A 10856-nucleotide genomic window follows, 5' to 3' on the forward strand; every position below is an offset into this window, starting at 1 on the left:
ATAGAAGCTTAAAACTATTTTAATACTGTGCTAAGACTAAATAGTTTTTCTTAACATTTATCTTAAGTGTCTCTGTTCTATTTTAAAATGTTTATTTTTCACTTCTGATGGAGAAATTCTGTGGTTAGGGAAAAAATGAAACCCCTCGGGAAAGAAGGGGAAATTCCAGTTGGATATAAGGGAAAAAAATCACATTGAGAGTGATGGAGCTGCCTGACAGCAACAGGGAAGCGAAGTGGGATCTCCAACCTTGGAGACTTCCAGTGCATGCCTGGAGAAGGCCTTGGGCATCCTGCCTTGACTTGGAGCAGGAGTGTGGACCGAGCTCCCCAGAGATCCCTTCAGCCCTCAGACTTTCTCTGATTCCTGCACTTTATGGAGACATTGAAGGGGAGAAGGGATACATCTGGCTGAGCATTTCTCTCTGGCCACGCTCCATAGGAAGTCATTTATCACTTAATACATGTAGATAAACTTTGTTTTAACAAATCTTTGCTCTAAAAAGAAAGTTTCTAGCTCAGAACAAAAAAAAAATACATATTGTTTTAGGGATTACATTTATCTTACCCACTGAATGCAGCCAGGATTTTCCAGAGAATTTAAGCATTTCTTAGTGTTTAGGCACTTCTCATCACACATGCCCTTACAAAAACACTATGTAAATGGAAAATGGAAGCTAACAGCTTTTTGAACTGTCTATAGTCCTAAGAAATATTATTACGCACATACACACACACAGCTAAAGCTGGTAAGTGCCTTGGGTGTCTGAAATATTTTGTGGTTATGTGAAAGGCGATCTCCCAGAGGTATTTGTTTGTGTATCGGATCAGAGTAAAGCTGCAGTGCACTTAAGGATCTTGATCTAGAAAGTGGAAGCAAACACTGGTGACACAGAAGATGGTGTTGAGTGAGGCTTGGAAAAAACAAGGCAGGTTTTCTCACATTTTCTGAGTGGGGATAGCCAAAACTATGGGGCTTTTGTTTCTGAGCAAAGTCCTAAGTGTGAATATTAGATTGGAAACATCTGCAGGGGTAGCTCCAAATGAAAGGGAGGAGATGGCCAAGGTCAAAGTCATGATGAGAAGGGGAGACCTGGGCTGAGCTGCTGTGGATAAAACCAACCCCAGCCACCAGAACTAATTTTTGTTTGTTTGTTTGTTTTCAGCAGACTGTGGAAAATAGTATAGTTATAGCTACTTCCATTTCAATTCACACTGTTCACGTCATTCCAGTGTAACCTTCTTGCATGAACAAGGCAGGATGCGAGGCAGTTTTGGGGCAGATACAGGAGAAACCCAAGTGACAGAGGACTGCTAAGAGCTAGAGAGGAACACCTTCTCCTGAGCTCGAGATGACGGAAAGGTACTAGGAGAGAAGATGCTGACTTCTAGTCAGCATTTAGTGGGGCATGTGCCCTTCCTTGGACAAGGTCCACCACACTTCTTCTCAGGAAGACTTATGGGGCTAGGGAAAGGTGCACTTTGATCTCCAGCATCAGAATATGCTGCTGTGTCTGTTTTCCTCCTGTGGATTTTGGACTGATTCCCAAATGCCCTCTGCCTGTCATTCGCCTCCCACCCTTTTACTCTTTTCCTGGGCTTTCCCACTGCTGTGGGTATTTCTGGTCACTATGTAAGTGCGCATCAGCTCTTTGTGGGGAAAAATGATGTCGGCTGTTTTCAATCATTTTGAAAAAAATCTTTTAGGAAATTGTGCATATAGACTTAATATCAGCATCGATGCATGTGTGACTGGGACCTTTGGGAGCAAAGCTTGGGCTAAAGAACAAAGAAGTGTTGTGCAGGAAAACATGTATTTTGGTAGAGAAATGCTACATGGGCCATTTGTTTCAAAATAATGTCATTAAAAATAACGCTGTGAGAAGATGACTATAGAAGGATGACCATGGAAAAATAAAAGCAAATGCACAGAATGCATTTTCCTCATTTTCAGGACTAAACAGCCTCTCTGTGCCATTATATGTATAAATCAAATTTCTCCTAATAATTGCACAAAGATCTCCAGCAGAGAGGATAAGCCGAACTGGTGAGTCAGGCACATTGCACAGGACCGAGGTCATGCTTGATTGACACAGAAGTGGCCTCTCTAGATGTTTTCCAGTGTGAAAAAAATCACAAAACTGAAGGACTGGGTTTCATTTGCCCCAGCGGAGCACTTTCAGAGTGCTGCAAGCAATTCAGTACATCTCCGTGACTCGTGCTCTCACAGGTAGCTGGGCCTTTGCTCTCCTCGCTCCTTGTTTGCCCCCGTGACAGCCCCTCCTGGGCGAGGCTTGAGCACCACGATGCTCGTCTCACTGCCAACAGCGGCAACCTGCAGGAGCAGGAGGTTTTAGAGGTGCTGCAGGGATGGGACCCGATGGGTGGTGATGGAGAGATTTGTGAAGTCACTGCCTTGCTTGCGAGGTGTCTCAAAGCAGCCTCTCCTTTCCAGTCTGATGGAAACAACAGGCAACCTGGTGCAGCTCACAGTAACAAACAAACAAACAAAACCAAACAAAAACCAACACAAAACCTCTGTTGTCTTCTTGGAGAGGGTGGCTTCTCCACCCATGGAGCCACACCGTGCCTTTCCCTTTGAGTCATCTTTGCCCACAGCCAGACCAAGTTCTTCTTCTCTTCCTCAGATGAAGTATTTTGGACTATTCCAGCAGTAGGGGAAGGCTCTGGGCTTTTTCCCAGCTCTGATATCTCATTTTCTTCTGACCCTTTGCATCCTGACATCCCCCCTCGTCTTGTTCCTCCAAAACTGCATGGCTGCCCTTCCCCATGGGCTGTTTCCCAGCTAGAAAGGACAATTCTGGACACATCCATGTCAACGGGGACTTTGCCTTGCAGAGCTGCAGCTGTACTGGTGAGACAGGAGATACCACGGGTGCCAGCAGTGCTCCAGGCTGGGCCTGGGCCATGGGGTCTCCATGCGTGCCAAGCACACGAATCCTGCAGGACTTTGTGCTGGAGAAGTTTCTACAGCAAACTCAGATTGTTAAGTAGAGAATTGCCCAGGCTCAGGCAAGAAACATCTGAGTATTAAAACTTCTGCTAAAGTCCTAGACAGAAGCACAGCTTGTCCTGCTGCACACCAGGTCCCATAGTAACAAATGCCTGTGAAATCCTCGTTATTGTCTTGGTGCAGATACCCATCCCTCAGCTGGTGATGGGTATGCAGGGATCCTGACCAAATGGATTCCTGGCAGGAGGGTTAGAATACAACATTTTCTACATTAGAAAAAAAAAAATGCAAGCTGCAATTCTGTCAGAGGCTCACTGCAGGTTTGTAAAGCTAACTGCCAAAAACCCTGTGTAGAAGGAGCCATTGCCAAGATGAAGAAGGGTCCAAAGCAGGATGGCTGAATCCAAGGCACGCGATCATTTTCATTGAGGTTTTAATTCTATTGTACTGAAGTCTAAAACTACTTTTTTTTTTTTTTTTTTTTTTTTTTTTTTAATCACCAATATTCATCTCTAAGAACCCCAAAGCACACTGGATTATGGCCAGAGATGGTTTTCTGCCCCCCTGTGTGGCTACCATTGTGAGAATACAGAAATTGGCAATGCAAAGTGTGGGCAAGAGCTGCAGTGTTCTGTCGAGTTTGTCCCCAGGAGTAAGCAGTGAGCAAGTAAACAAGGACACAATCCTGGTGTTCAATTATGAAAGAGCTTCCCTAATAAGACGAGCAGCTTCCAGTTCAGTCAGTGCTTTAGTAGACAAGAAAACACAGGACTGAGTCAATCCTGAAATCTCTTAATGTGTAACCCAGCTGCTATGCTGGAAAGATGAAGGGGACGAGCAGGTCATACGTGGCATCTCAAAGACCAAGCCATTACCGACAGTCTGCAAGTTAGGGCCAGACTTGACATCTTCCTGGCCACTTTCCATCTTAGCCCAGGGATGTAGAAGGTGGCCATCTGCCAAGGGTTAAAAGAGCAGCCTCCATACTGTGCCACCAATCCACCAAACAAGTTTGATGCAGCCTTTGCCGGGTTTCTCAAGCACCATCCTGTTTCTTTCTAGGCTCTGGGCTTCTACTTCTTGCCAGGGCATGTTGCAGGCGAGTCAGCCAAACCTTCAGGGTGGAACTCAGAGTTCCCAACACCCCATGAAGATATCACATGGCATAGCAAACCCTGCTATAAACCAGAAGAGATTATTCAACTAAAGGGAATCAAAGTAGCAAGGCAGGAATCAAAAAATAAGAGGTTTATAAGAAATTTTCTCCTTGCAGTTGACCTTTCCTCCAGACCTGGGGTTAGTGAGCTCCGTGGCTTTGAGTCCAGCTCTGCGTGGGGCCACCAGTCCTGTGTAATGTACGAAATTAGAAGAAGCAAATCACACAGTGCTAAGAGTTGTCTGGGGGAAGCCTTGCAGATGGGCTCTTGGGCCGGTCTCCAGGGCAAGCTTCAGCACAGGATGCATCCCCCTACATGAGCAGGTCAGTTCAGCTATGCAAAGGAGTTGCAGCCCATGGGTGTTTTCTGCCACTGGGAGCAGTTGGTAGTCCACATGCTGAAAATAGCTGAGCATTCATCAGAGCTACCTCTTATTCCAGCTGCCAGCCTGACATCTTCTCTGGCTCGTGGCTCCCTACGTTGGGACAGCTCTTGCTTTAACATCCTGGCATGCATGGTTTTCCTCCTCAGCTCAACTCAAACTGTTTTTCCATGCTCAGCCTCCTCCTTCAGCACTTGCTCTTCCACTGCATTTCTCAAGGAATGCCATTCGAATGTGGACTGTGGGCTGTTCTCACCAAGCCCAGCTCATCTTTCCAACCACACCCAGCTTTTAGTTATTTGGCCCAAAAAGGCTGCTCCAGATCATACCAGCTTCTCACAGTGTGAGGGTGAGTATGCAAGTCCCACATACCTATCACAAAAGTAATGCGTAGTCTCTGGCACCTCCTAATACAAATGCCTCAGAAAAAAAGCTGACAGTAAATGGAAAAAATATGTAGCAAGGCCAGTATGTGAGAGATTAGCAGCTTCACACCTCCAAAAGTGTCCAGAGGAAAATGTGGGAGCACCAAGAACATCAGAACATCTGGCCAAGGTAGTTTCCATAAGCTGGAGGTACCTCAAGACTTTCTGAAGACACACTGTGGAACAATACTTGGATGGGGAAAATTTTATCACTGATCCCTACAGACTGGTAGAGAGCCACTCAAGACTGAGACAGCAGAGTAGCAAAAACGAGATGCAGAGATCTGGGACTCCCCGTGTCTTGCAGAGGAGACAGGGAACCTGCCCCATACCTGTAGGTGACAAGACCAGGAGGAACCAAAAGAGAAGCCAAGGGAGAACTCTGGGAGGAGTGGGGAATGAGGCAGTGTGTGATTGCAGAGATATGTTTGCACTTTGGGTGTTACCTTTGAGGGCAAGGGAGAGGGCTGTATGCGACTCTCCACAAGACTGCAAAGAGGTAAGAGGGTTGAGAGGAAGGAGGGGAGGAGGACTTGCAGGAAAAGAGGAGGTTCCCTAGAAGGATATCTGGTGTCGTCTGGAAAGGGGAAATGCTTCCCAAGGATGAGGTCTGGAAGGGTGGGATGATATGCCAGGAACAGGATGGGAATGCCATGTAGCAGTAGACAAGAGAGGGACTGAATGGGAGCTGTGTTTCCCTTGTGGCTGAGTATTTCAGAGTGGGCAGTGCTTTGTGACCTCCCTGAGCTGCTCTTCCCCCTTGGCAGAGGTACTCCTTGAGTCCTTGGCAGTCCTGACAGCAATCAGGAGCTTCATCTGCTGTTAGAAGATCAACAGTCTTTGGGAAGGAGATTATTTGTCCCCAGTCTCTGCTGCTCTCATCAGTAAGAGAGGTTTCCCTGAGTCCTTTGGATGTTTCAGGAGCTGGACTTCTGTGCAACAATCAGGCAGACTTAAGGTGGCACCAGGGTTTGTCCCATGTTTGCAGGGCTCCTGCTGTCTGGGGAGAATTTTCTGTCAGTGGCATCCCACCCTGCCCAAGAGCAACCTCCCCTGGATCCAGGAGGCATTCAGGAGCCCTCTGGGTCCCAACACTGGGCACATTCCAAGTCCCTGCTCCGGGGGACATTCATTGCATGGACCACTTGTGTTCATCTCATCTGCTCATGGTGCAGAGCTGTTTCTTTCCTCAGCATCTTTCCCCTGGACATTTACCCAAATACTCTAAATTGTTTTTGTTGAAATCTCAACCTATTTTGACCATATGGACTGTTAACACTGTCTGGGGACCAAGATGGGGAAATTCCACTGGGGCCAACAGTTATCCTCCTGCTCATACTCATCTCATAAACTGGGTCCACATGACAGATTAGAAACGAGAGCTTCACCTCCTGAGAAGAAGAAGTTTTTCAGGCCCCTGTGAGATCCAGAATTCATTTCCAGCCCTGCGTGGTTGAATTCATTGTAAATAGGTCACTTTTTTTTTAACAAGAAGCAATGTCAACATTTTTTCTTTTTCTAACTTCCCAAACAAACCTTGAGCATTAGGTCAATAACCTGGTACCTAGTTTCCTTGCTGCACTTGGTGTTTTTGTTTCCCTCTGTTTCCTCATCTGTTGAAGGAGTGTGGTTTATGACTCATTTCACAGCACTTAGATATTTGAGATGTGTTTAAAGACATGATGTTTTTATGGCATCCCTTTGCACTGCTGGTGTTGTACTTCACTGTGGATGGTGCAGACATGGATCAGATGTGATTACAAAGCAAAGCAAACAGCTGCCTCCAGCCTGCTGCTGCTGGTGCTAAAAATGGCCAGGCTCTTCCAGGAAACATGCTGTGGGGAATGGTCTGACACGAGGAAGAGACAAAGTGCAAAATCTGATACCCAACCACAGCCTGCTTTGGGGTATCGATCCCTGCTGAGAAGCACCTCAACTTTCTGTGTAGCCTGGTTCCTGTGTGGAGAATGTGGTAACTTCCTCATGTGTTATCCAAGCTCTGTTGCTGTTCCTCACCACCCTCCCTGTCTCCAGCACATAGCCCAGCATTCCCTGTCTGCCTCCAAGACTCCTTGTAGCTATTCCTTCTCTGGTCACCAGTCCACAGCTCTCACCAAGCCCTGCTTGTTTTGTGGTCTGTTATCCCACGTCTCTCCTCCACCTGCAGGGAACTTTCTGCTCTTTCATCCAGTCCCACAGGTATGAAACAGCTCCTCCCAAACTGGAGACATCTCTCTTGCAAGGATCTGTCTATCAGTGCCCAGCTTCCCAAGAGGACTTAATGGTGATTTCCAGGCTGTGCCACTAGCCTGGAAAAAGCTCTGATAAGCATCCAAGCAGCTTCTCTGTCCTTCCATTATCAAAGGACATGGCTCTTTCCTATGGAAAAAGATGGTGACATACAAACAGCCCCAAATTTAGGCTGCTGACTCTATTGCTGAGCTGTGCTTTGTAGTCATATGTGCCAAGCTGTTTCTCTGTGGATGAATGCAAGTACCACATGGCTGGGTCTTAAACCATTCTGGTATTAATGGTGTGTGAAGAGAAGCAGAAGAAACTGAAGAAAGGCAAAGAGACAAGCACAATAATCAGGCTTATACAGGCAGGTAGCTTCAGGGCAGTACACAAAGAAAGGGATGCCACAATAGAGGAGAAGTAACATCACTGACTGCTTGACTTTGCCTGCATTCATGGAATCAGGACTTTGAGTAAATCCTTCTGGAGGGGTGTTGGAGAAATTGGTCACTACAAAATCCAGCAGAGGGTCACTAATATGGCTGAGGCTGGAGAACATGGTATATGAGGAGATGCTGTAGCAGCTGGGCATGTCTCACCTGGAAAAATAAAGTTTCTGGGGAATGCAACTGCTGCCTTCAGTTACCTATAGAGAAGACAGAAACAGACTTTTCTCAGAGGTGCCCAGAGCAAGGACAACTGCTCAAACTGCACTAGGGACATTCTGGTTGGACGTAAGGAAAAAATTTCACCATGTGTGGTGCAGCTGTGGGACAAGCCCAAAGATTTGGAAGGAGATCGCCACCCATGAGGACATCTCCAGCCAAAATGGAGAAGACCCCGAACAACCTGATGTAGATTTGAATTTAACCTTGCCTTTGCCTGGAGACCCCTGCTGGCTCCTTCTAGCTTACATCTCTCTGTGATTGTATGATGACAAACTTTGGTAACTGCATTTGTTTGCCCCATTTATCTCATCTTGATGTGTAAAGCTCCTGTGGGGCCAGAAAGGATCAGATAACTAGATTTTATTTTGTTGTTTTGATGTGTTGTGTATTAGAGAGGTCACTGCTCATAGGGCATTAAAAACTTGACTGCTGGTGTCTCCTGCTCACCTTTGCAGGGTTAATACTGAAATTGAGTTCAGGCAGGAATTGAATTCAGGCAGGAATTTCAGTAGGGCATTGCATAGCTGTAGCATGTGGATGATCGTGGATTAAACATTACCAAGTACTCCAGGCTTCTCTCCTGGATCAAGACTCTTGCAGTCCAGTTGCCACGTCTGGGCAGCTGGCTTGGACCACCTCCCATGCTTAGCTCTCATGCATGCGAGGTGGGGAGGCAAGTTGCTAGAGGAGATTTGGCAGCGTCTTTTGTGAAAACTAGATGTAAAGTCAGTAAGATTGTACTTAAAGAAAAAAAAAAAAAAAAAAGGACTGGAGCAATTGTATGGGCGTGATACGCTGGGCTTGACCTGACTTTGGGGTGACAATGTCAGTCTTTGAAATGCACTAGCAAACAAATCTTGCTGCTTGTAAAGCTATTTTATGTCTGCAGACACCTGGGAGAAAATTTTGCCCTGTAAGCTTCCGGGAGCAGGACCAGACCTCGGGGCTTTCTGCTCCCATCAGCCTTGGGTTCAAACCCTCCCCTACATGTACCCGAGTGCTTCAACCACTAGGTACTTATGTAAATGTAGAGAGATTTGCCACCATCCAATGGCTTAGGAAATCTGGCTGAAAAGGGGTGTTTCTAGGCAAGTGAAGTAGGAGTTGGTCATGGAGTAAAGCAGCGCCTCTCTGGGTTGAAGCCCTGATCTTGGATCACTAAATGCCACCAAATTGTCGTGGGTGACAACTGGGCAGTTTGCTCCTGCTTTTGAGACAAAAGCTACACCCACCTCTGCCAGAACAGGAGAAAGTGCATGCCCTTCATGCTCCCAAAAGGCTGCCACAGGCTCTCCATATAGTTGTCTCATAATGAGATTACAAATGATCATCTGACCATTACAGTACAGGGGAAAAAAAAAAAAAAAAAGGGAAAAAAAAAAGTTAAATATTAATGGATGGGAGGATCTGAAATGTGATGTTCCGTAAGTGTGGAGAAGGAAGTGAGCAGCTGATGATTGATTCCCATGAAATTATAAATAGAAGCTACATACAAGCTATGCAAATAACTAACTGTATGCTTAGGAGATTTCTAATTGGTTGAATCACAGCATCCATGGAAAAGGCAGAGTGAGTGATGGCACGTACACACAACAATAGGTGAAGGTCTTGACTCAGAGCAGAATGATCTTGCAAAAATTGATAACCAGCAGCCACGAAGTCTCCCAGGATGGATCCTCTTTTGTCATTACCCAGCTATCTGGGCAGTTAGAAGTGTTGTATCTCCCTGTATTCCTCTATCTGTCTTCTTGATGCAGCATCTTGTGAAGTGCTAGGAGGGCAAGGAGCAGAAGCAAACTCTGTGGAGCCCTCAAAACCCAAATAGAGGAAAGGAATTGCTTTGGAGTGTGTGGTCGTGGTGCATAAATATTTTAAAGTAAGGAATGCTGGTAGATATTTTGAGCTCCAGCCCTGTTTGCATGTTTGGCAACACAGGATCACATTTTTGGAAGAAATCCTTTCGAGAGAAAACTATGAGGGTTTGATGATGACTTCATGGCTGAGAAGCAGTCACGGAATTGCCGTTCTTCAGGAGGGAGTGTCCTATTGTGTTTTTTGACTGATTTTTTTTTCTAACTGTTGACAAAGGTGCTGGTAGATCTGAACAAATGGCCACACAAGGCCCCCAAGCCAACACGAGACCCAAGGCCGTCCCATCATTTGGGACAGCTGCAGTAGCTACCTCCTACTTACTGCAGGGAGCCTGGGGTCCGAGGAACTGTCCTCATCCTGCTCTTTGCTTCCTCTCGCTCAGTCACTGTACATCTTCCTCTAAGACCTGTGGATGAGTCCCCTGAGCCCATGCCACCACTCTCCACATCTGAAATGGTCCAGGAGTGTTTCATAACTAGCAAACAAGGAAAATGCTGATGTTGACTGACATAAGCGAACAGAGTTACAGTCATGTCAACAAAGCACTTATCTCCTCACAAAGCAGGGAAACAATGATTCTGACTATTTAGGTAAACACATTTATGTTAAGCTAATACAAAATGAAGCTGTTTCTGTCAGTAAGGATTGTTTTGCAAAGTCAATTTATGATTGAAATATGACCTTTGTAGCACCACTACTGTGCACTTGAGGGAAATGTGTATGACCTCTGTGGTTAGAAAAAGTTGGACACTCATATGCTTCCGTGAAAAAGAAACAAATGTGCAACTAAGTCCTAGGTATGTTTTGTTTACAGCTTTCTTTGGTTGGCAGTCAAAAGACCTCGCCAGGTAGCTAAGAAGAAAAACAAATGGAAATAGGCCATGGCAAGAGCTTCAAAACTTCTTCTAAAACGGGATGCCTGAGGACTTCATTGAAGCTGGCAAAGTCCTTATGATCTTGAAGCAAAAGCACTCAGTCTGCATGCTGGACCTCCCTGCCAGGCAGCAAATACTGGCAGAGAAAATACAGAAAACATGAAGTGCACCTGATCCAGAAGGAAAGTGTAAAAGAGGCGGGGAGGAAATCAAAGACCTGGTGCTGACAGTCATGGCAGAGGGGAGCAGAAGAGCTGAAGGGACCAGTT

This window comes from Netta rufina, assembly GCF_964035555.1.
Source record: "Netta rufina genome assembly, chromosome: 11".
Lineage (NCBI taxonomy): Eukaryota > Metazoa > Chordata > Aves > Anseriformes > Anatidae > Netta > Netta rufina.